This window comes from Panthera tigris, chromosome B2, assembly GCF_018350195.1.
Source record: "Panthera tigris isolate Pti1 chromosome B2, P.tigris_Pti1_mat1.1, whole genome shotgun sequence".
NCBI lineage: Eukaryota > Metazoa > Chordata > Mammalia > Carnivora > Felidae > Panthera > Panthera tigris.
In genome coordinates this window covers 100,705,052-100,728,124 of record NC_056664.1, presented here as the reverse complement: position 1 = coordinate 100,728,124, position 23,073 = coordinate 100,705,052, and positions in this window count along the sequence as shown.

The following is a 23,073-nucleotide window of genomic DNA, read 5'->3' as shown; positions in this document are numbered from 1 at the left end:
TCTGTCTTAAATCTATGACTATACGACCGCTTTCAACTACTTTCAATAGAAAATCAATATAAGCTGCCTGTGTAATTTTAACTGTTTTAGTAATCATGTTAAAAAAGTAAGAGATAACAGGTGAGATTCACTGAAATAAAATCCTTATTTTTAAATGCCCCAAATATTATCATTTCAACATGGGATAAATATTTTTAAATATTTTAAAACATTGAGATACTTTGCATTCTTTTTTTCATACTAAGTCTTCCAAATCTGGTCCATATTGCACATTTACAACACTTCTCATGCTGACATCTCAATTTGGAGCAGCTGTCTGTGACACGTGGCTGCTGTACTGGGCTGCACAGTCCTGAAAACTTAACCTTAGAAATAAGATTGTCCACGGGCGCCTGGGTGGCTCAGTTGGTTGAGCGTCCGACTTCGGCTCAGGTCATGATCTCACACTTGTGAGTTCAAGCCCCGCTTCTGGCTCTGTGCTGACAGCTCAGAGCCTGGAGCCTGCTTCGGATTCTGTGTCTCCCTCTCTCTCTGCCCCTCCCCTGCTCATGCTCTGTCTCTCTGTCAAAAATAAGTAAACATTAAAAAAAAAATTAAAAAAAAAGAAATAAGATTGTCTGGTCTCAATCTTCCACTCGTTTACTCCTCCCAATATTTTTTTTCTGTCATTAAACCTAACGGTAAACCCCAAAGAGATCCTTTACTTTGATGCTACCCTTCTCCAAGTCCAATGATTCCCTTTAGCCCTATGTTAGGAAAGCACTCAGTTAGGAAAGCTCTCTAGCCGATGTGCTTCGCTTGCCAGAAAATTCTGCAATGCCAAATCAGTTTAAGCATTCACTTTCCTATTTCTTCTCCAGACCCTGGGCACTACTGAAGAGAGTACACAGCCATGTTGGTTGGCATCATCTCACATTTATCCCTTTTACCCTCAGCAGGTGTGAGTGGGTCTTCCACTCTCCATTATATATTGTCACTGTAGTCATTCCTAGCGGGATTGGTTTTTCATTCCTTCAGCAGACAGTCCATATGTAGGTAGATCCGTCTTCCAATGCCCCATGCTATTCTGCACCTCAACCCCCAAAATCTTAACAGACCGCCTAGCTCCTTATTTTGCAGGAAGTAGAGGCGACCAAGCATGCACAACAGGCAGACACGTGCCTCTTCAAGGCAAATCCCTTCCACCTGATCTCTTCAACCCATCCCCTCCAAGATTTCTCAGTGACTTTGTGTTAAAAAACAAGAGCACCAGATGACATCCAAGTTAAGTATTGATGTAATCACTCAGCTCCTTAAGGAAACTTTACATTATTGTTCCCATTCTGGCACTAGATATGTGACTTTAAGCAAATGTTCCCATACCTCGGTGTTCTCAGTGTTCTTTAAAGTCAGACTGGGTGAGGGGTATCTGGGGGGCTCAGTGGGTTAAGCGTCAGACTTCGGCTCAGGTCATGATCTCACGGTTCGTGAGTTGGAGCCCTGCCTTGGGCTCTGTGCTGACAGCTCAGAGCCTGGAGCCTGCTTTGGATTCTGTGTCTCCCTCTCTCTCTGCCCCATCCCTGCTCATGCTCTGTCTCCTCCTCTCTCAAAAATAAGTAAACATTAAATAAATAAATAACAAATAAATAAATAAATAAAAATAAAAATAAAGTCAGGCTGGGTGAATTCTGTTGTTTCTTTTAGTCCCAGTGCTTTAAACTCTACAGTTCTAGCATAATACAAAATGAGCTTTGAAGTGCTGAACAGATACAGAGGAGAGGAAAATGAGTATGTGTAGAACCAGGTGGCCTCTGTTCTTTTCTGGCTGTGCAGCCTCACATAGACCTGAACCTTTTCAGGATTCTGTTTGTTTCATCTATAAAGTTGAGATCGTAGTAGACAATTCGCAGAATTGCTCTGAAAAGTTAAAGGCACAGCCCCAGGTGGGCAAGTCTCTCTCCGAGGACAGTGCCTATGCCAGAGCAGGGACTCAACTTCCGTTAATTTTTTCCTGCACTGGCAGAGGCATCATGGTGCTTGTTGCCTGTCTGCACACATATGCAAGTGTGCCCTGTTCCTATAAACTACATTTCCCAGGCTCCCTTGCTAACTGCCTTTAGCGTATTTGGCCACTCAGAGGCACTAGTAGATGACTGAGGGTGGAAGGAGGGAAAAAAATAGAGAATTTCTCCTTCTTTCTCGTCTCAAGGCAGCATTTTACATGATTCCAGCTCCCTGCCAGACATCCCATATCTTTATGGTCCTGTGTCCTTGGTCACAGAGATAGTTCTTAATTCTGGGTTCTGCTAACACCACCTACTGTGCCCCTCTGCCCTTGCTGAGGTTCATCCTTTTGTTTAAAATATTTAGTGAGTCCTGCTTCTTGGCTGGACCCTGGCTGACACTGCCATGATAGGTGAGGATTTTAACACTGAGAATAAAAGAATGAGCCAGGTAACTTATTAAGACCCCTAGTCAGTTTCAGTCATCTAATTCTTATACTTTGTTACATACAAGTATTCATTACACTCATTTCACAGACTAATGCTTAATTTCAAAGTTTGTGCTGTGAGGGTTCACAGAAGGAGCAAAATTTGGGGATATAAAATTTGCCCAATGCACCACAGCTGGTCTTAATAGCAAAGCCACAGGGTAGAAATCTTAAGCCTCAAGCTACGCTGTGCCAGACCAACTGTATTTTATGATCCCAGGTCCGGTTTTCCCACAGCATATCCTCCCACAGCTAATGGCTTCCATGATTTGAAACTCTTTCCCCGTTCCTGCAGGCCTTGCTGCATTGGAATGTTGAGGTTTCTAATGCTAATCTTAACCACATTCTCCCCTCTGTGTGCTGCACTAGGATGGATCAAAGCAGATGCATATATGAAAAATAAGATTTTTCGGGAAATAAACCTCAAACTTTTCTCAGACTAAATGAGAATTCATTTCTTCTACATCACATTATTTCTCAGAAATAATGTCTTGAGCTAACAGTGAGTTGCCTTGCCAAAAGTTCAAATCTCTTAGAAAAGTCACATTAATGTTTTCCCCTGACCTAACCTCTTTGCCTCTGTGCTCCTCTGTTGCAACATCAAACATTCCATCATTGTATCTAGTTGCTTCTCCCTCCACTAATAATTTGTCTAAGTTCCTATATAGCTGACAATTAAAAAGCTTTATATAGAGCTTCTCACCTGGAGATAGAATTAACAGTATCGTATCTTATTCTAATATTCCTTGTGTAACAATCGCCACTGCACAGTTTTCAGAATCCTAACAAATATTTTTATTTATTTATTTATTTATTTATTTATTTATTTATTTATATTCATTGAATCAGGTACTTTTCTAAGCTCTTTATACACCTTAGTTCATTTAATATTCGCAACCACACTACAAGAAGCATTATTGTCTCCCTTTTACTGGTAAGGAAACAGAAGCATTTAGAGATTGATTAGTTGGGAAGTTAAACAGTTAGCAGGTAATAAAACTGGAGTTCAAACCCAAGAACTGTGTTGCCACAATGTGCATTTTCAATCAACTACCCTAACGGAGATCTAGGTTCTTTAGTAAATGTCTCCATGGCTGTAATGCTTTTTTACCTAAAATTTTTTGATTTAAATTTTAAATAATTTCAGACTTACAAAAAAGTTACAAAAATTATATAAATCATTTCTATATTCCCTTCACCCAGACTCCCATAGCGCAATTACCTAGATGAGGAAATTAATATTAACACAGTACTAATTGATTAATACCAGTACTAATCTATGAATGTTATTGAAATTTTGCCAACTGTCACATTAATGACCTTTTTCTGACCCAGGATCCAATCCAAGACCAAACATTACATTTAGTTGTCATGTCTCCTTAGTCTCCTTTATCTGGAACAATTCTTCTATTTTTCTTTGTTTTTCATGATCTTGATACTTTGACCCCATTATTTTGTCAACTGTCCATTTGATTACCCAAAACAATCTTAAGGCTCAGGAAAACTGGACTTTCATCAGTGAGAAATGCTCACAACATCACACAAAGATATAGCACGGATATACATCTGACGCCATATCTGATGGGGCACAAGACTTGGCCTCTCAGGGAGAATCCATGGGTGCATCTTTGTAGCAAGTAGGATCAGCTGCCCTCTACTGCAGGCACCCTCCTGAGCAGCGATCCTTTTTCAGAGCACTTCTGGTTTGAAATGAATTAGAGACATATTTCATTCTACTGGGTAATTTGTATGAATATGATCTCTCAAGCATTTTCTGCCCTAAACCAATTATCTTGAGAGGCCTACAAAGGAATTTAGTTTGTTTTCCTGTATATGTTCTTCCTGAGCATTTCCAGATAATTGGCTCCAGATGAATTCCTTGCGTGGATAAAAGCCATAAATACCACATTTCTATTATGATCTAGGTATGACATGCAGTGTCCCCACGTTTTATAATCTAAATTAAATACAGTTATTTTCCAGTTTTATGTTATGACCTTTTTAATTCCTTAGAGGGTCAGGGCAATAGAGCAGTTGATGTTACTTAGGCTAATCCCTGAGTCAGCTATAATTATCACACTGGAATTTTTCACAGAGGACATTCTAAACACTGAATGTAACAATATGGGGGAAGGGAAAAGATTCTTTTAAATGTTATATAATTCATGTAATATAAAATAGGTATGCTTAAAATTGGCGACGGCTGAGGAGTGAGGACTTGTCATACAGTTCAATAAAAAATGGCTCATTTCACCACTATGACTGCTCTCAGTTTATATTGTCTCTTCTTGGACTTGATCATGAAAATTATCATTCGTTGGTCCATGAGCTTAACTCTATACTTTTCCATATTGATAAGTAAGACTACATGAATACTTTGTAAAGCAACAACAGTTCTAATGTTTATTGGCTTTAGGACCCCTGTATGCTATAAGTTTTTCTAAAATTATGGAGAACTCCAAAGAGCTTTTGGTGAATTGGGATATATCCATTACTATTTACCATAACTGGAATTGAAACTGAGACTATTTATCAACTCACTTAAAATAATTATTCTTCTTTGGTCATCCAAAGATGAGCAATACCGTGAGTTCATAAAGTCCTTAAGCAATCTGTGTCATACTTTCCTGTTTCCAAAAGACATCTTTTATTTCCACGTTTAGCACATGCACTTGGAAGATATAACATTTATTGGAGGAAACAATAGGTTAGGACCCACAAAAAAACTTTCAAAAATAAAAGTAGGACTAACCTGATCAGGAAACTTTATAAGCTGCCTCCAAGTAGCCAAAGGGTGGCAATGTTTTGGATTGTATCCCACTGCTCTGAAATTTGTTACCAAGATTTATTAAGTCATGTTCCTACTGTATTTTCACTTACCAAAATCAAATCCTAAAGGCTTTGCTGCCACTCAGTTCAAATACTGTGTCATATTGTAATTTCTTATGTATTCCTAAATTTTAAATTAATATCATTTAGCTTTGATATTCTTCACCTATAACATATGACTACTTACTTGTCAAAAACAAAGCTTATATCTTTATGAAAGTCCTTTAGAAAATGAAAGAAATGCATATTTAATAGTTTACTTTTTATTATTTTTATTTTAGAGAGATAAAGAGAACATGCATGAGTGGGGAGAGGGCCAAAGGGAGAGAGAGAGAGAGAGAGAGAGAGAGAGAGAGAGAGAGAGAGAGAGAATCCCAAGCTGGTTCCATGCTCAGTGGAGCCCCAATGCAGGGCTTGATCCCATGACCCTGGGATCATGACCTGAGCAAAAACCAAGAGGTGGTTGCTCAACGGACTGAGCCACCCAGGCACCCCAAAAGAAAAGCACATTTAAATCTCCAAGCCGCAGAAAATAGATGAAATAATACTTTAATCACCACCATTCCACTGGTCTAAAGCAGCAGGCCTGCAGAAAGTTCTTAGCTCTGCATTAGCCTGGCTCCTGACCCAACCATTTCTCATTAGAGACTCTATGTAATGTTTGAAGTAATTAAATAGGTTTCCAGAGCATAACACAACTCGATAGAAATAATCTGAACCAAAGCAGTGTTTTTAGTTGTAAAGTTATCAAATCTTATGAAAGATTTCATAGTTATTTCTGGTATATTTCTTCCAGAAATCACCTTTTGTATCACCACTACCACCACAATTCCCAGGCATTTTTAATAATAGACTGACAGGGCAAAGTCTAGGCCTCTACTTCTGTATCTGTCCTTATAATTACTGCCCCAAACATAAACTGTTTATAGGTTTCAAGTCAGATTGACATACGCACAGATGCATCATTTCCAATTAATAATCAAAGCATACATTTTTAGTTTTTCTAATAATCTTCTCTCAGCCTAATTGGGAAGTCTCCTAATTAGAATACTGGTTATAAATGACAGAAACCCAACCCAAACTCTCTTACAAGAATAACAGAGTTCATTGGGTGTATACTGGACCAATTCATTAAATTGAGAAGGAAATTCAGAAATGAAGACAGTTTTACAGACTTTGGGGACTACCATCAAAAATTCAAATGATGAAGGTATTATCTCTATCTCTCTTGGTCCCTTTCTGGCTCCTTCTCTCCCTCTGTGTGTGTGTGGTGAGTGCAGACTCACCTCACCTTGACTGCCCTCCGTTTATCAGCTCTATTTTCCCACCACGTTTCATCTTTGCCAGGAAACATGGCCACCAGCAGCTCTGAGGTTCCATCCTTGAAACTCCAACAACAGAGAAAGAAGGCCTATCTAGTGTCTTGTGCCCACCCTTTAAATCAAACTAGCTCAGGGGTGCCTGGGTGGCTCAGTCAGTGAAGCCTCCAACTCTCCATTTCTGCTCGGGTCATGATCTCACAGTTCCTGAGTTTGAGCCCCACATAGGCACAGAGCCTGTGTGGGATTTCTCTCCCCACCCTCTCTGTGCCCCTCCCTGGCTTGCTGTCTCTTGCTCTATCTCAAAAAAAGAATAAAATAAACATTAAAAAATTGAAAAAGCAATCAAGCTAGCTAGAAGCTGAGAACCCCTGATTGCACAAGCATAGTGTGACCACCCACAGGACGCGACGTGGAGGAAGTCCAGTAGAGCTGCCCCCCAAACTACTTGGTTGGAATCAAGGACGAAAACGTTCTCAAGAGAAGATTTAAGGTACTTCGAGAAGAATAAGGGAATGTGGTGCTTTTCAGAGGGAAAAAAAAAAAAGATATCAACTATAGATGGCTTCTTTTATCTCCTACAAATACTGACTCTGGAATTACCATGTGTGCTTTAGATTCAATTAATCACTCAGTTCCATCAACTTTTGTTTTCCTTAAAATAACCCATCTTTTTCCTTTACTCCTCATACCACAACCTCTACCCTAGTACAGTCCCTCAGTGTTTGGCCCATTCAGATGTCCCCAGACTAACAGACTGAATTCTCTTCATCTCTTCATTCGATTCCTTAAAGCCTGACTTTCACACATATCCCGCCCTCGTCCAAGAGGCCCCACCAATAGCTCTTCCTGACAAGGTCCTAGTTCTTGCCCTTCTCATACCCTAGAATACCTCTCCCTCCCCTACCTCTGTTTTCAATCTTGAACTCTTCCTTTAGTTACATCTATCAGGTTCCAGTCCCCTATGAAGTTTCCCCGTTTAGTCAGCTCTGAGTTTCCCCCTCCTCCTGGCAGCATATATAATTGAGGGTGTATTATATAAATCTTTACTGTTGCAATTCTTGTGTATTAGGCCAGCAGCCCGAGGAAAGGTGCCATAGCTTTATATCTGCTGCTATATCTGCTTAGCCTACAGCTCTTCAAGCTCTTATGGATTCTGAGTTTACTTTCATCATACTTTTCTTAGGTTTTATGTTTGCCTTATATATCGTTGTTACAGGTTTTATCATACTATTTCAACAGAATATTCCCTAATCAGTGCAATCAATGAGTTAGTAAACCTTGGATAGCTGAATCTAATTCCAATGCAAGACTTAAAATGCTCTACTTTTTAAATCACATTTGCATTATTTGGATTATATGTGCTTTGCCTTACTATAATGCATTACTAACACTTCAACCCTCATTTACTGAATAAGCAAAATAATGTGTAATAAAGGAGATAATTTGAGGAAGAAAGAACTGGAAATATGCAATAGTGGAATCTCATAGTACAGATCTGGATTTATTTCAGACCTAAGAATATGGAGGAAAATGAGATAATCACTAAATGCAAAATATATCAGTTGTGGGGGAAGGTAAGAGACAACATGAAGTAACCAGAGAAAGAAGTAAAAAGGATTATAAAGCATCATCTGTCCTCCAGCTTCCATGATGTATCTGCTTTGAGCTTTATAACTTAATGGTTTTTTCTTCCTAGAGCAACCATCCCACCTCCAGCAGTTTCTGGATACTACATTTAAAATAAAAGTTAGCATTTAAAAAAATTTTTTTAATGTTTATTCATTTTTTTGAGAGACAGAGCATGAGTTGGGGAGGGGCAGAGAGAGAAAGAGCCACAGAATCTGAAGCAGGCTCCAGGCTCTGAGCTGTCAGCACAGAGCCCGACGCAGGGCTCAAACCCACATACTATGAGATCATGACCTGAGCTGAAGTTGGACACTCAACCACCAAGCCACCCAGGCGCCCCCAAAGTTAGCATTTTTATGTGTTGCTTATATTTTACCTCAAATTAAATTGTAGCTATCAGGTAATAAATAGAATCTCTCCATGCCTTTCACACACTAAAATAAAAGTTAAACAGTCAGAGTAAATTAAACTACCTCACTTTTATGGTGTGAACCCTTAGTACATACAATTCTGATGACTGTTGCTGTTTGGTAACTAGCCTGGTGATGCCGCACGCTTACAATTTCCCAACGTCTGTATGCTTTTCTCTGTGCCATTGGATAGGTATGCCCCAAACTCTAGCAATAGGATACGTGTGAATATGTTTCATGTTGGACCCTCGACAGCAAGACCTTCTAAGACTCAAGCAAGCACATCAAGTGTTCTTTCTCTTCCTCTTCAGCCACCACGCTAACCCAACCTGACTGATATTCAGGGCAGGGCAAACCATCAACTTTGTTTTGCTTTTTATAATTCTCCCCCCTTCCATTTAGGAAACTAGGACAATACTTGGCATGATGAGTTGGTGGCATTCTTCTCTTTTTTGAAGCAGAAAGCAGCAGATGACACTCTAGCTCTCGTTGAATTGTAATATGACATTATTCAGAGTCATAGTGACACTTAGATCATTTAAGTCTAGAACCTGTCCAGGATTTGCCTCCAATAACAATCACTGCTCTGCAGAGCAGTTTGTTAGACGGGGGAAAATATATTACACCCATTATTTCAAATAGCACTCATTGATGTGAATAAATTAGAAAAGGAAAAAAAAAGGAAATCTCGTGAAGAGATCTTAATGTGATACTCTGCTAGTTTAGGATGCTGTGGTCTATAATGCGATGATAGATTTATGAAGTATATAGTCTACAGAGGTGATAGTGTGAGGAGACCCTTGGTATAACACTGTTAGGTGTCTTTAAAATAATTTTTTAAATGGAGTACAGTTCTTGCAGCACCCTGCTTGAGTAGAAGGAAAAGTAGAAAGAAAAAAAAAATGCCTGATACTGGTTGCTATGGCAGCAAGTGCAAAAAGTGAGTCTGCATTCTGTGTCAAGGTAATGAATTTAGCATCTACAGGAAAAGAAATGGATTTCCTGTCACACACTGTAAATCCACCACAGGAAATGAACACATTGTAGTCATTTTGGGATGTTTAAAACCCATTTAAGATGTGCAAAAGTGGTAGAAAGAGTGCATCAGATTACCTCAAGGGGCTCAGTTTTTCCCCATCAGTGTATTTTCATCCATGTCTGTGATAGGGAGAAAGAAAGAATCTTCCATGTGAGTCTGGCGGTTTGTATGTAGCAAGTCCCAAAGTGAAGATGCCATGGCCACGAGTTTTCCTCAAGGCCTTAATGTTGCTCTGGACTGCTGAAAATTTCTTCTCAAGGAATACTCTTCCCTGAGGGAGGCATTTCACCCATTCCTTGACTATTGACGATTCTCTAGTTTTTACTCCTGTCAATATACAAGGTCATCCTTTAATGGGCTTTCCTAGGCCTACTCCTAGGCTCTCTTCCCCCCTCACAAAAGCAGTGTTGTACTATTTTTGTCACTGCTCTGCTAAGTTGGCAACTGAATAAGCATTTTCAATATAATAACAACAACACCAACAATAATATGTGTGTGAACATAAATTATGTATCCTATTAAACTGAGAAATAGACATAGATCAGGGAGTGCCAGAGATTCATGGATAATCCCCTTGAAGTAATGTTCACTCTTGTAGATAGAATGATAACTACTAAACTAGAATTATACATTATATGTAGTAATGGAGGAATGATTTAATATGGGTTCTGCAACAGACTTACATCTCAGACACTTAATACTAAAAGTCTTAATTTTTTATCGATGGCCTGCCTGATATGAGTAGAGCAACCCCCTTACCGTGTAGCTCTGCCACCTAAAGTACTTGATCTCCAAGGTTGACCTGGGAGGGAAAGAGAGAAGGTCGAAGGGACAACCCTGGAGGTGGCATACTACTTCTACCCATATCTCATTGGCCAGAAACCAGTCAAAAGACAATCAGAACTGCAAGAAAGCATAGAAAACATATGTGAACATTAGCAGTTTCTACAACTATGGTTTGCTAATAGAGACTTTGTTAGGCAGTATTTTGTATTTTGGAAATTGGAGTCACTGTTGTTATTGGCTGAAGAATACACACCAGACTTGGGTAAAATGATATGGCGGTTTCAAAATCTACATGACAAACAAATGACCTGTATTGGTAGCTGCATTGGGCCCTTTTATGCCAACATTAGTCCTTCTCCATGATTTCTTTATGCCTCATCTATTTTTTGCTAAAACATAATTTTTTTGCAAAAAATTATCTCTAGACTTTATTAGAAAAATATTTCTGTATTAGACAAAATATTTCTGCAAGGAACAAGAGACAAGGATAATGGTAATGATAGCCTTTCATTGTACATTCAGACAAAATTAAAAACTTGCAATCCTAGGAGCCTCTTTCCCACCTTTCAACTACCCTTAGACTTAATCTTCAAAGAAGTCCACACAGAACAGCCATTATCACAAAATATCTTCACATCGCTTAACAATTCAGTAACAGCATACTGATGTCAGTGTAATTGTAATAAAGTACCTTTGCACCACTTTTATTTCTATTATCTTTGGGGATAGTGCAGTCAGAATAAAGTAAAGCATAAAATCAAGTACTTTGTTAATTGTTGATATTGCTTTATCAAATACTAAGTAAAGACCAAAACAAAGCAGAAAGTATGAGTTGTCTCAGTCCACTTAGAGATGGAAAGCAAAGAAACAGAATTCCCAAGTATAAACTTGGCTGAACCATTTGGAAGCCCAACTTGCCTATTGCTTTAGAAATTAATGGACTACAGATGTTACTATATTTTAACAGCATATTGTACCCAGATCAGAGACTATGCATGGTCCCAGTAGGACAGATGTTTTGTGCAGTCAGTGGAAAATTCAATCAAATAAGCTGTAATTGCAAAAGTAATTAAAGTTCATTACTTACAGTAAATATATTCAGAAAACTTCAATAGTTAAGGAAAAGCAACTTTCTTCTTTTAACATCATACGAGATAAAATTAAAAATGAAAGAATTTGATCACTAGGACAGGGCAAAGAATTCTCTTCCAGTCTAGAAATAAGTAAATATTTACAAAATAATAAAAGTTAAGTTAAAATAGTCAATGATGCTTCGTATAAAAAATAATCAAGTTGAAAAAATGATGGGCATGAAATATCATCAAATACAGTTGAGAAAGATTTAGGCATATAATAAATTTTAAAATAGTTACATAATTTCAAAATTGTACCATTGGGAATATTACATAAGAGGTTAAAAATATGATAGATCTTGCCAGTTTTCCCCAAGTTCAATATCTGGTCTTTTAGAATAGTTCTGAAGAGTTGTGGAAGGTCTTTTTTTGTCCTCAAAATTTCAATGAAGTGTCACCAATTATGCATATTATAATAGTAAAAAAAAAATAGCATTTTTACCTACTCGTTGTGTGCTTAGCATTGTGCTAGGAACTTTACAATAATCCAATAAGATAGGCTTGTTATTTCCCCATTTTACAGATGAAAATAATGACCTTTAAAGAAATTAAGTAACATTCTAATATCACACCTAAGTGGAGATGTGGTAACAAACTGATGGTTATACTCCAGAGGCTACACTCGATTATACTGCCTCAGAAAGTCAGGGTTCTTATTTATTTAAATGCTGTTTCCGGGGTGCCTGGTTAGCTTAGTCAGTTAAGCATCCGACTCTTGATTTCAACTCAGATCATGATCTCATGGTTCGTGAGTTCAAGCCCACATCATGCTCCATGCTGGATTCTCTCTCTCTCCTCTCTTTCTGCTCCTCCCCTGCTCATATGAGTGCACTCTCTCCCTCAAAAATAAAATTAATAAGCTAAAAATACATACATACATACAGACACCCATACTATCTATTTCCAATAGTTATTTGAGGTAGTCATAACATGTTTAAAAATCACAAAAGTCATTTATGAACATTTAAAAATCTTTCTTGAACTTACTTACATTTTCACTCTGTAATGATCATTATATTGTTATGTAAAGTGTCTTTTTTGATACTTACTACTACTTTAAGAGGCAGAGAGCCCCTTTGTTTTACATGCTCTGTATTTGATGAATTAGGGATCTTACTCACATTTCCATTAATTTAAAATTTTTAGGTATGTCTTCATTTACTCTTGTGTTTCTTTTTAATTATTTTTATTAAGCTCTATTTTCTCCCCATTTTGTACTAACACAGAACCCATTTGTCCACTTTATAAAACTATTATTATTCTTCAAATTATTCTTCATGAGTTTTCACTTCCTTTGTCTCTTAACAGATAGCACATTGGAAGTACAAAAATTCTTTAACTTTGAGTAAGGCCAAGCTAGTATTTTCCATTTTGTTCTTCCGTGGTAATGCATTTTTATTGTAATAACACACTGGGTTAGGAAATTCAAGAAAAAGGCAGCTACTTCTTCCTCAAAATTTTTCCTGGGCTGTAATTAGTAATACATTAGTTTTCGGTTATTTTTCATTTTTTCTAAGCATCTCATAATTACCAACATAAAAGTTTTAAAATTTCCAATAGTATTATCCTGAATTTTTTAGATGCACTAATAGCAACAAGTTTTTTTGTAGTAGAAATTCTGGTCTTTGATGATATTATTGATTCTTTTAAATTTATTTCTGTACATGGTAGCTTAGGTAACATTGAGGTAACTGCTTTCAATTATGTTTTCCTAGACATAATTTCCCCACATTGGAGATAATTTACAAATAAAACAAGAGAAAAAAAACCAAAGTGCAAGTTAAGAAAAACAGCCTGAAAAATTAACCTCCAAAACTGTTGAGATATAAATGTTGGGTTAATCCACTGCTTCCTAAATTATGGCTCTTGGAACACTAGCTCCATAACACTAAATGAAACAGCTCTATTGTTTGGGAAATCAGTAATTAAACAAGTTAAACAAGTTTCTATACCCCAGATCTCAGTTCTTAAATTTTACAGAAGTTCATTATGAATTTCCAGGGGAAAAACATAATACGAAATATTTCCCACATTCCTTTGGCTTCAAAGCCCTTGTATTTATGCAGTCACTCTCAGTTCTAAAGTTCTATGGAACACACACTGGAAATCCAGAGGTAATTAACATGTTCCACAAACTGCAATTATAAACTAGAATGATTCCTACTTCTAAAATGCCTAGCAGTGGATATTTTAGGTACTGTTATTATATAAGGATTTATTCCAATTGGAAGGATCTTGGAGATGGTCAACACAGAAGGGACATTGCTGAGGAAAGGCGAAGCATTGTTGATGGGCAACATGTACTATTTATTACCGATATAACCTCAAAACTTAATTGACTTTATTGACATTTCTCCTATTTTCAGTTTTTCATTCCAATGTATTTGAAATCACCAAGATGTTTTTTTTCACTATCAACATTTAGCTACTTCCATTCTTCTGTAATATATATTAACACAGACGTGAAAAATATATAAAAAGATTGTCCTTTCCATTCAAAGTATTTAAATTGTTAAAGCACAATGTTAGTAGTATCTGTGACAGAAAAAAAAAAAAAAAAAAGAACTGTGGCTCTTTTTCAACAGAGTCAATGTCCAAGTAGCACCTTGTTTTTTTTTTTTCTATCAAAACTTATATTTCCTAAGATTCTTTTAAAATCTACTGGGAAACTGGGGACCTGCCAGCTTATAAAAACATATTATTCTCAAATATATTATATCAAATTGTTGAATGTGTATGGAATTTGTTTCCACTATGTGCCAAGCAATTAAAATGGGAACAAATGTTCGTCTCTTGGTGACGGACTGAAGGTAACTTTTAAATGTTGATACTACTAGCACTTTTTCTTATATAATATTGAAAATGCTGCAGGGTAAATGCCTTTTCTTGTCCAGCAAGGTCTCAGCTTCAATAAATATCCTTGGTTCCTAAAGTAAACTTTAATGTACTATCTTTAAAAACATTTTTTTGGTCAAAGGGGAGAGAGATATCCAGACTTAAGGTAGGATTTGAGCAGCTTCTGAGCAGGACCAGTACTTGGAATTTGACCTTCTTGCCCATCTCTTTACCTTCATAAACAGCATCATTCCCTTTGATATTAAAGAAGATTCTCTCTTGAAGCAGATACTATTATTATAAATACAAATACCCTATAGTAGAAATAACGTCAAATGATAGGAGTCAACTAAGAACAAGTTCCTTTGCTTAGAAACGATGAGAGGGCAGAGGGGAGGGAGAAAAATGGTATGTATGGAGAAAAGGTTTACCTCCTTCAAAAATATCTTCCTAATGAACACAGAATTTTTCACCTGCAGAACCCCTAATGGCAAATAAGATTGCAGAAAAGATCCTGGAGAAGCAGGTGATGGGACCCAAGAAGAGTCCCATTTTTTTACTGTGTCCAGCATTATTTTGCATGTTTAAACAACAGCCTTTTTAAATGAAACAATTTATTAAATTTGAAACATTTTTTTATGTTTGAGCGTTAATATATCAACCCAGGAACCAGAAACTAAAGCAGAAATAAGACCACAGAGCTGTCCATCTCATGTGGCCCACCCAGAGGTGAGTTGTTGGGCTGATTCAGAAACCAACACTCGACCCGTGGGGCAGAAGTAGACCCAATCCCTGCTCTGCCCCACACAAAGATCTGAAGGAGGATCTCTTTTTCTGCCTAAATTTAGTGGAAATTTCACAAGGACACCAACGGTGAATGAAATAAAATAGGTAAACAAAAGTACATTATCAATCGTCTCAGGAATGGAAAACCCAAAGGAAACACCTCTGAGTTAATGCATCAGCACTGAACGTAAAGTGAATACAGAAAATCTTTGTTAACACAACATTAAAGTATTTCATACAATTGATGGACCTTAAAGATTAAGTAATGTGGTGAATATTTTTAAAGAAAATGCTGTCACTTCTTGGGGTGCCTGGGTGGCTTGGTCGGTTAAGCGTCCGACTTCAGCTCAGGTCATGATCTCATGGTCCGTGAGTTCGAGCCCCGCGTCGGGCTCTGTGCTGACAGCTCAGAGCCTGGAGCTTGTTTCAGATTCTGTGTCTCCCTCTCTCTGACCCTCCCCCGTTCATGCTGTGTCTCTCTCTGTCTCAAAAATAAATAAACGTTAAAAAAATTAAAAAAAAAAATTCTGTCACTTCTTAAATTACTAAAGTGTTATCAGCAGAACACTTAAAAATGAGATCAATTACTCCTTTTTGTAATGTACATCTTAAACCACCACACTTTTATTACCATCAGTTTTCTCAAGGTACAAATGCTGTTCAAGGATAAAAATTCACTTTTTCTTCCTAATTTGGGAAAAAAAAATATATATATATATTCACACACACATACATATTTAAATAGAACAACCATCACCCATGGAACCACCACTCATAATTGAGTCTGCCACATGTGACACTAAAATTTTTCTTCACTGGAGAAAATAAAATATTAAAATTAAATCAATATTTCCCCAGTTTTATTCCCTACCCCTTCTCCATAACCCCCCCCCCCAAAAAAAACATTAACCAGAATATCCAGGCACTCAAAAAAATAATCACTCTTCACATGTATATATCCATATATAATTTTTTTACTTTTAAATTTTACTTGGAGGACATCATTGCTAAATAATTTTGTGCAAGTTGGACTCTTATTCAATATTATTTTTCATCTTATCTGTCCATATTGGTACATAGATCTAGTTTATTCATTTTAACTGCAGCAAAATATTCAAATTTTATTTTTGATTTATTTCTCAACGAATTTATTTTAAATGAGTTTTAAATCATGACTCTTATTCAATATTATTTTTCATCTTGTCTATCCATATTGGTACATAGATCTAGTTTATTCATTTTAACTGCAGCAAAATATTCAAATTTTATTTTTGATTTATTTCTTAACGAATTTATTTTAAATGCGTTTAAATCATGACTTTTTCTGCCTCCTTGTTTTCCTCCCTTCCTGGCCTCTGATCCCAACGTACACAGACACACCGCACACTCACTCATTCACTCACTCACTCACAGTTTTTATTTCAGTCCTCCCAAACCCCAAATTCTGTTGGTGACTGCTCTGGAATCATCCCTCCCTGGCTTTAAGGATACAATAGCCTGAGATACAGAGTTTGGCCAGGAAATACCTGATCTCTTGTCAAGTTTTGTCAGTTCCCGGACGCAGTAATTACATGTAACTCAGAAACTTTCTGCAACTGGATGTAAGCGAGTGAAAACTTGGGGACTATGTTTGGAATGTCCTGTTAGTTTTCCCAAAGGGTTAAGAGGTAAAATGGCATTTTAGCAACAAAAACTAACAGATAGGGTGTATGAATCACTGACTTCACAGGGTGTTTCCATTAATAATGGTTTTCAGCTGTATACTTTGGAAAGGGAAGTGAAAAGGAAGGGGTGCTCATCAGCTCACACAGATAACTGAACTCTCTCATAAAGCTTTGCTGTTGGAGTTGACATTGTTTTGGATGAAAAAAAAATGCCACAGCTTCCTTGTCCCTAGTTCCCATTACTTCCATTTCTGGATTTAACTAGTATTACATTCTCTTCTTTCACACACACACACACACACACACACACACACACACACACACAACGAGTACCTACAAGGTCAAATGACAAACCTGGATGTTCCAAATAATTTATATTTTTATGAGTAAGATTTTATTTGTCCTACATATTGTGACAAATCTGTTACTTCCACCTATTCATGCTTCAGTACTAGATGTCAATCAATTAAAATAATTAAGTGCCTGGGAAAAGAGCAGCTCAAGCTAGTTTTCATCCCCTCCCCTAAAAAAAAAAAAGATTTACTTTTTAATTACCCACAGGCTAATAATTATATTTACAGAACTTCCTATATCACAGTGATTTTACATTGCACGATTTATGGGAGCGAAACTGTCCTACAGAACCTGTACAATAAAACAAACAACAACAAAAAGCAAAAATGAACCTTGTTCTCGGGGAGTTTACATTCTAATAAGTGAAATGACACAGCCAGATATGAAAGTAGCATGGTCCGTAAACATACTTTAATAGGGAAGAAGAAAGAGTTCTATCAACTATACTCATCAGGAATAGAGGCATCTGGACACAAGATAGGATAGGAGACTCAGAATTCTAAAACTTTAGTTGCTATCCTGGCTCTACTCTTACTGATTAGCAGCACACCTGACACAAGTGAACCCCTGTTGATTTGCTGTATAGACTTGAGAACATCACAGCTTCTCAGACTCTTGGTTCCTATCCCACAAAAGGGATAAGAGATAATTCATAAAATTCTTGTGATGATCAAATAAAATAATGTGCATGAAAGCCTATTATAGTTAGTTTTAAGGTACTAGAAATATACTGCATATTCTCTGAGTAATTTAAAAATATGAGTCACAGAATTATTAAAGCTTGTGCTTCATAATATGAAGCTAACTGTCCTACGAATATCCTATGGTTGAGAATTTTTTTAATGTTTATTTATTATTGAGAGACAGAGAGAGACAGAGCATGAGCAGGGTAGGGGCAGAGAGAGGAGGAGACACAGAATCCAAAGCAGGTTCCAGGCTCTGAGCTGTCAGGACAGAGCCTGACGCAGGCCTCGAACCCACAAACCGTGAGATCATGACCTGAGCTGAAGTCAGACGCTTAACCAACTGAGCCACCCAGATGCCCCTATGGTCGAGAATTTAAAAAAAGAAAAGACACAGCTCATTGTTATCCTATTTCTGTGGCTGCAACCATTCCCCAGCCCACCTCCCCACACTCCCCTAGGGGTTAAGAGGTAGCTGACCTTCCAATCTTGCAGCTTCCCTTTCCTGGGTGAGTAGGACTTTTCCAGGAGAACATAAAGCACAGATTACTTCTATGTTTATAATCTGACCCTAAATTCAAACCAATCAGTGTCTCCTCTGTCAGCCCCAGTACCATGGCCTTAGAAAGGAAGATTTAACAACTGGATTTTGTAAAGCTGTGGTGTCATCTGTGATTTTAAATATTCATTCTAGACCAAAGTTCTTACTAGAAACAATGGTGTATACTACCTACAATTTCCATGTTGTGTGGTAGCCTAATAGATGCAGAGAAAGCATTTGAAAAATACAGCATCCTTTCTTGATAAAATCCTTCAAGAAAGTAGGGATAGAAGGATCATACCTCAAGATCATAAAAGCCATATATGAACGACCCAACACTAATATCATCCTTAATGGGGAAAAACTGAGAGCTTTCCCCCTAAGGTCAGGAATAAGACAGGGATGTCCACTCTCGCCACTGTTATTCAACACACTATTGGAAGTCTTAGCTTCTGCAATCGGACAACACAAAGAAATAAAAGGCATCCAAATCGGCCAGGAGGAGGTCAAACTTTCACTCTTCGCTGATGACATGGTACTCTATATGGAAAACCCAAAATATTCCACCAAAAAACTGCTAGAACTGATTCACGAAGTCAGCCAAGTTGCAGGATATAAAATCAATGCACAGAAATCGGTTGCATTCCTATACACCAACAATGAAGTGACAGAAAGAGAAATCAAGAAATCAATCCCACTTACAATTGCACAAAAACCATAAAATACCTAGGAATAAATCTAACCAAAAAGGTGAAAAATCTATACACTGAAAACTATAGAAAGCTCATGAAAGAAATTGAAGAAGACACAAAAAAATGGAAAAAGATTCCATGCTCCTGGATAGAAAGAACAAATATTGTTAAAATGTTGATACTACCCAAAGCAATCTACATATTCAGTGCAATTCCTATCAAAATAACACCAGCTTTCTTCACAGAGCTAGAACAAATAATCCTAAACTTGTATGGAATCAGAAAAGACCCTGAATAGCCAAAGCATTCTTGAAAACGAAAACCAAAGCAGGAGGCATCACAATCCCGGACTTCAAGCTATACTACAAAGCTGTAATCATCAAGACAGTATGGTACTGGCACAAGAACAGACACTCAGATCAATGGAACAGAATAGAGAACCCAGAGATGGACCCACAAACGTATGGCCAACTAATCTTTGACAAAGCAGGAAAGAATATCCAATGGAATAAAGACAGTCTCTTCAGCAAGTGGTGCTGGGAAAACTGGACAGCGACATGCAGAAGAATGAACCTGGACCACTTTCTTACACCATACACAAAAATAAACTCAAAATGGATGAAAGACCTCAATGTAAGACAGGAAGCCATCAAAATCCTCAAGGAGAAAGCAGGCAAAAACCTCTTTGATCTTGCCTGCAGCAACTTCTTACTCAACACGTCTCTGGAGGCAAGGGAAACAAAAGCAAAAATGAACTACTGGGACCTCATCAAAATAAAAAGCTTCTGCACAGCGAAGGAAATAATCAGCAAAACTAAAAGGCAACCGACATAAAGGGAGAAGATATTTTCAAACGACATATCAGATAAAGGGTTAGTATCCAAAATCTATAAAGAACTTATCAAACTCCACACCCAAAAAACAAATAATCCAGTGAAGAAATGGGCAAAAGACATGAACAGACACTTCTCCAAGGAAGACATCCAGATGGCCAACCGACACATGAAAAAATGCTCAACATACTCATCATCAGGGAAATATAAATCAAAACCACAATGAGATACCAACTTTACACCTGTCAGAATGGCTAACATTAACAACCAGGCAACAATAGATGTTGGCAAGGATGTGGAGAAAGAGGATCTCTTTCGCATTGTTGGTGGGAATGCAAGCTGGTGCAGCCATTCTGGAAAACAGTATAGAGGTTCCTCAAAAAACTAAAAATAGAACTACCCTACAACCCAGCAATTGCACTACTAGGCATTTATCCAAGGGATACAGGTGGTCTGTTTCAAAGGGACACATGCACCCCCATGTTTACAGCAGCACTATCAACAATAGCCAAAGTATGGAAAGAGCCCAAATGTCCATCAATGGATGAATAGATAAAGAAGATGTGGTATATATATAATGGAGTATTACTTGGCAATCAAAAAGAATGAAATCTTGCCATTTGCAACTACATGGATGGAACTGGAGGGTATTATGCTAAGTGAAATTAGTCAGAGAAAGACAAAAATCATATGACTTCACTCATATGAGGAATTTAAGAGACAAAACAGATGAACATAAGGGAAAGGAAACAAAAATAATATAAAAACAGGGAGGGGGACAAAGCATAAGAGACTCATAAATATGGGGAACAAACATAGGGTTATTGGAAGGGTTGTGGGAGGGGTGATGGGCTAAATGGATAAGGGGTATTAAGGAATCTACTCCTTAATGAAATCATTGTTGCACTATATACTAACTAATTTGGATGTAAATTTAAAAAATTAAATTAAAAAAAAAAAAAGAAAGAAAAGATATCCAGATCTGGAAATAAGGCACAGCACCATAATGACAGTGATCAAGAGATAATGAAAAACCTGTTCTCACATTTTAAATATCTGACTCACACCTTCAGAGATAACATGTATTGTCCAAGAATAGGAACATTCTGAGCATTATGGCATTGACCAAACTTTCTATACAAGTCCTCAAAACAGGCATTGTGTGACTGCATCATGTCAGTGGACCATACTTCATGTACTAGTCTATAACATTTCAGTAATGGTATAAAAAAGAAGAAATGTGACTAAACATAAAAGGAAGATGGCAAGGATTATCTGAGAAGGATGGGAAGGGGAAGGGGAAGGGGAAGGGGAAGGGAAGGGAAGAGAAGGGGAAGGGAGTAGAACGGGAAGGGAGGGGAGGGGAGAGGAAGGTGATGGGATGATCCTGAATTGAGCAGGTAAAACACTTTAACAAAAAAAAAAAAAAGAAAGAAAAAGAGAAAGAAAGAAAGAAAGAAAGAAAGAAAGAAAGAAAGAAAGAAAGAAAGAAAGAAAGAAAGAAAGAAAGAAAGAAAGAAAGAAAGAAAGAAAGAAAGAAAGAAAGAAAGAAAGAAAGAAAGAGAAAAAGAAAGGACAATATTTGGTGGTGATCAATCCATCTTGGCGTATTTAAAAGACACTATTTTATTAGGATATTTTACTATTGACAGACTTTCATTTAAGTGGAAATTGTGATCATATTAGTAGTCACCCTCCACATATAAATCAACCTGGTTCCAGCTACATGCAATTCTGCTCAGGCCAATAAAATGCTGGAATTTCAGCAAAAATTGAAAAATCAGTATGGCCTCATGAACAGTGTCATTCATTTATTATCACTCCAACTATTTAGAACTTTTTCAATCTTTGGCTTAAAATCTCGCTCCTCATATATAGCATGCATCTAATCTGTTTATCATTATGACATTTTGCACAGTGCTCAACCCACAGTGTTTGTTCTCTTCTCCTGGTGCTCATATCTTTCTGTGGTATCTGCCTAAACTGGTACGTTTGTGGTGCCATAAAACAAAATAGCATAGATAAGAAGTGATTATGAAGAATAGGGGTGATTTTAAAAATATAAAAGTTCTTGTGTCGGTAGTTTTGAAATAGTAAACGGGGTTTCTGATAATATATAAGTTGTTTTTCTGAAAGTACTTTCCGTATTTCACCTGTCACCAAGCTCGCATTTTTCTGCCTTCTTTCTGTCTCTACTCCCCTCTACTTTCAGATGACCCTTTTTTCCTTTCTTTCTCTACTATTTTTTTTCCTTTTTCCCTCAACATTGGAGACCACTACTTTCAGATTGTTTTCTCCCTTCTTTCTCATAGGATCTTTCATGGGAAGTCTATTTGTGGGTGAACCCCAGCTTGGTTAGATGTAAGCAGAGGAAGACAGTCCAGATTCTCACCACAAGCCACATCTAAAAGTGAATTGCTCTCAAGCAGATGGAGTTTCCCATAGGAACAATGTACTGTTTAGGGTTGTCATTCCAAACCAGAGTCAGCCACAAAGGAATCATAAACATGACCAACAATATGTCTTTTAAGTAAACATACAATAATTATCAACTACTGGAAAAGATCATTAAGGTCCAAGTCCCAAGAAATAAATTTTAAACGCATAAATTATATTGGTAGTTATAATATGGATCCCTATTATAACGTGAGCATCCAGAAAAGACAAAGGGCTGTATTTAATTTAGTTTGAACCTAATGTGCTAGGTATGAAAGAATTACTTTAAGTAAACAAGTGGAGAAAAATTAAGCACACGCACACACACACACGCACTCAGCTTCTCTAAAAGTTTGAAATTACATACAAATTTAAAAGTATATAAAAAAACACAGGTCACCATCAGCACTCCAAATTACCAACCATCCATTTTGCCCAGGAATAAGAGGTATCCTTGGGTGTAAACTTGAATCATTGTAACCAGGAAAGTTCCCGGCAAACCAGGGCAAGTTGGTCACCTTATTCCCCAAATACAGGATGAGAATTTACATTGGACATGGAAGAGAGGAGTTTCCTTGCTGTTTGGTTTGAATGCTAAGAATTCCTTATGCATTTACAGAAGTATAAAAAGAAG